This window comes from Tachysurus vachellii, chromosome 13 (genome assembly GCF_030014155.1).
Source record: "Tachysurus vachellii isolate PV-2020 chromosome 13, HZAU_Pvac_v1, whole genome shotgun sequence".
Lineage (NCBI taxonomy): Eukaryota > Metazoa > Chordata > Actinopteri > Siluriformes > Bagridae > Tachysurus > Tachysurus vachellii.
Window position 1 is genome coordinate 22,910,432 of NC_083472.1, and position 4,471 is coordinate 22,914,902.

Genomic DNA, 4,471 nt, shown 5'->3' on the forward strand with positions numbered 1-4,471 from the left:
TCGGACCCAGAAAATTTTAGTGACGATGATCGAGCAGAACCTGTTCAAGAACGGCTGTTAAACGACGTTCCAGAATGTTATGTTTTTTTGTTGTTGTTGTCTCATACTTTTTAGATATGTTGTTATTTAATTGTACAAATTATAATAGCAAGGGGGCACGGTGGCTTAGTGGTTAGCACGTTCGCCTCACACCTCCAGGGTCGGGGTTCGATTCCCGCCTCCACCTTGTGTGTGTGGAGTTTGCATGTTCTCCCCGTGCCTCGGGGGTTTCCTCCGGGTACTCCGGTTTCCTCCCCCGGTCCAAAGACATGCATGGTAGGTTGATTGGCATCTCTGGAAAAATTGTCCCTAGTGTGTGATTGCGTGAGTGAATGAGAGTGTGTGTATGTGCCCTGCGATGGGTTGGCACTCCATCCAGGATGTATCCTGCCTTGATGCCCGATGACGCCTGAGATAGGCACAGGCTCCCCGTGACCCGAGGTAGTTCGGATAAGCGGTAGAAGATGAATGAATGAAAATTATAATAGCATCGCGGCAAGGACACTCCAGCCTACTAACTATACCACAAAAAGATCTAAAATCATTTAGTTCACTGACTGCGATTTGAAGAAATTCATCCATCACAAACCAATCTGTCTCCATACAAACATATCAGAGAAATACAGAAATGTCTGTGTCTGTGTCAGAGTGTCATGGACAGCTCTGACGATTCCCTGCCTGAACACCAGGGGGACGTTCTGGCTGGCTTTGTTTGTCTTCTACCATGTGATTTGGTTTTTATTTTGTGTTCACGTGTGTTAGCCTCGGCCCTTACCTTAATCCCTTCCCTGCCTCTGCACACCCGTTCCTTGTGTTCTAATACTTACTTTCCCTATTTATACCAGTTGTCTTTTACGTGTGTTTCTGTGTTTGAGTGTTTTTGGTTTGTTGACTTAGTGCCTGGTTTCTGTTTTGTTATTTCAGTTGCTTTGTCCTTCCCAGTGTTTTTCTTGTGTTTTATAAATATTTTTTTCTCCTTATTAAAACTCCCTTTTCATGTTATTCCTGCTTTTGGGTCTTTTAATCTCTGTGAAAACACCCCTGTCCCTGACACAGTGTTTGGACATGTGATAGTGTCCTAGCTGCTTGGAAGGACCTGGTCCTTAGAGTCAACTGGTAAGTGACGTCTCTAATCATGATATAGCTAACTCATTTAACATCGAACAGTGAATGACTTGGGATGACATTTCTATATATTTCGCAGACACTGCCTATAGGACCATGGGCAGCTTTATAGAGACCCAGTTCCCCTCCTGTCTCAGACCAGGCCATTGATGGTGGATGGTAGATTTCTGTGCTGAAAACAAACTTTTTTTTTGTCATTGATTAAACCAGACATGGGGGGCACGATGGCTTAGTGGTTAGCACGTTCACCTCACACCTCCAGGGTTGGGGGTACGAATTATAAATTACTATAATACCCCTTATACACACTCTTCACCCCACACACCTCTCACACACACTCTTCACCCCACACACCTCTCACACACACTCTTCACCCCACACACCCCTCACACACACTCTTCACCGCACACACCTCTCACACACACTCTTCACCCCACACACCCCTTACACACACTCATCACCCCACACACCCCAACACACACTCTTCACCCCACACACCTCTCACACACACTTTTCACCCCACACACCCCCACACACACTCTTCACCCCACACACCTCTCACACACACACTTTACCCCTCACACACACTTTTCAACCCACACACTCGTTACACACACTCTTCACCCCAAACACCTCTTCACTCCTCACACACTCTTCACTCCTCACACACTCATCACCCCACACACCTCTCACACACACTCTTCACCTCACACATACCCCTCACACATACTCTTCACCCCAACACACCCCTCACACACACTCTTCACCCTGACACACCCCTCACACACACTTAACCACTCGAACACCTTAAACACTTAGCTACCACATCCCTTGTGTACTGCGTCAGTTATATATGGTTGAAATGACAGTCAAATCTTCTTGACTTGACTTCAGATCTCCGGGCAGACCTTGACTTATCTTGCTATTATTTGATCATTGTAGACAAATACTGTATATCTGAAGACGTTCAGTTCTATAATACACTTTAATACAATCACAGTTCTGCTGAACACAACACTGACAATCCCACATGACTACAGGAATATCTAGGGACAAATCTGTGTGGACTCGAATCCAAAGTGACTTATTTTGGCATTTCTTTACACTACAAAAAAATTTAATTGTTTGTGAGCAAAGTGAGCAGTTAAAACACACAACAGTGAGATGTTAGTGTAGACACACGTGAGTGTACGAGTAAACCACATTTTCCATTTGATCATAACATCTATAACGATGTAGGCAGATCAGAATACCACATGATTGTGTTACATGCCCTTTTCTTTTAAATACAACCAATCACATGTCATATTCTGAGCATGCTCAGTACAGACCGCCTGTAGTATGAATATAAAATCAAACCGTGCTTCAAGTGCATTCACATTCTGTTAATAAATGAGATACAAACACTGTAGAATTAATAAGAAATGAACAATGAGCAGTTTCTGGATTTTACTTTTCATCTTCAGCACCATGTGTAAGTAATATGAGCAAATTATTACAATTATTGTTGTTTATATTTATAATAATATCTGAATTACATTCATTAACTAATTAGAGTGTTTGTTGTTCTAGACACAGTCCATCCTGGTAGACACTGGGTTACTGCACAATCTGTCACAAAGCCACCAGTTCATCAGCCTGATAAAGAGCTCAGTGTGAATATCAGAGACTCGGCGACTCTACGGTGTTGTGTTTCTGAAAATGTAGATAGAACAATTATATGGTTTAAGCAACCAAAGAGAGAAAAACCTCGGATTGTAGTCACAGTGTATAAAAGCGGTAGTGAAATTTTTCACACTGGATTCCAAAGGTCTCATTTTCGAATAGAAAGATCTTTAAACTGCTTCAATATGATAATTTTAAAAATCACTCAGTCTGATGAAGCCATGTACTACTGTGCAGTGACAAGACACAGCATTGTGTTTGGAGATGGAACTTATTTACAAATTAAAGGTAGGATTCTGAGTTGATTCTGAATGTTTAAGCTCCTGGTTTAATGTAGTGATATTTTCCTGGTGATTGTTAACATGTTCAACCTGGAAGATAAATAATAGTGAAGTAGTGAAATGTTAACTGTGTTTTCTTCAACAACACTGAGTTACAGACTTTTACTAAGTGAATCCTGATCAATGTTTATAGGTGATCATGTTACTATTGCATCAGAAACATCTAAAGCAGCTCTGGGTAATTATTCAGTGGTGTGTGAACCAACACTGCATGGAAACAACACTAACACCAACACACAACTCAACACAGGTGAGATGTCAGTGTTTTGTACTAATCTAAATATAATGTGGTGAAATAACAGAATCAGAAATGATCAGATCTCTACATCGGACAGTGATCGGTTTGGGATCGGCTTTGGGTTTGTGCGCACTTCTGATTTTCTGTCTCACTTATTTCATACTGAGGAGAAGAAAACCTAAAACCTCTAGATGTGAGTTTTTTTTGTCATCACATAAAGTAAAAATACAGTTTAGAAATACAGTAAAGTTTAATTCTTTTAAAACTACTAATTAGAGAATTTCTATATTAATAGCTAACACTGCTGTAGAAGATTCTCCAGGAACGATGAAGGTAAAAAAACAAGATTTCCTTACTGTGTTATTACTCATTTTATTATTATTATTATTATTATTATTATTATTATTATTATTATTATTATTATTATTATTATTATTATTCAGGAATCTGAAGCTGAATCACTGAATTATGCGGCTTTGCAATTCTCCAAGAGGAAAACCAAAGCTGAAAAAAGAAAACCCGTCTCATCAGATGAGTGTGTGTACACTGATGTGAAGAAATCTGTAAGATAACATAAATGTCTCATGGTCAAACACAAGGTACTATTACACAAAGATAACCTTTTAGCAAAGAAAAATCTCTCGACTAGAGTAAAATATAATCCTTAATTATCATTACGAGTTAGAAATCTACATTAATGTCAAGTCTTGAAATTTTCACAATGATTTCTTTCAAATGTCTTGATCTTACATTTCACCAGCAGTAAATCTAAGAAAAAAATAAAATGTATGATTCTTTATATGTTGCTGTATAATTTTTGTGTTTTACATCCTACAGATTTTGTATCTTATATATTTTTTATAAAAGATGTAAAGTACAATTTCAGGAAAAATGTCTATGTTTTTTTTGTACATTAGTTCAAATAAGAATGAAAATAAGAACAAGAATAAGAATAAATGATCCATTACTGGTGTGTGTTTAATATAGTTGTGAGTTGGTCTTAAATATACTGTAAGTCAGCGACAGATTCACATTCAGTGAATAGAGATTTACTAATAACTAA

The 4,471-nt window shown here is 38.7% G+C and overlaps 1 long non-coding RNA gene across 1 annotated transcript; it reads left to right on the forward strand.

The window, feature by feature from the left end:
- Nucleotides 1-3,194: 3,194 nt before the first annotated feature.
- On the forward strand, nt 3,195-4,001 carry LOC132855936 (uncharacterized). Its single transcript, XR_009649385.1, has 3 exons — nt 3,195-3,601; nt 3,704-3,741; nt 3,852-4,001. It is a non-coding gene; the product is annotated as an uncharacterized LOC132855936 (long non-coding RNA).
- Nucleotides 4,002-4,471: the final 470 nt, after the last annotated feature.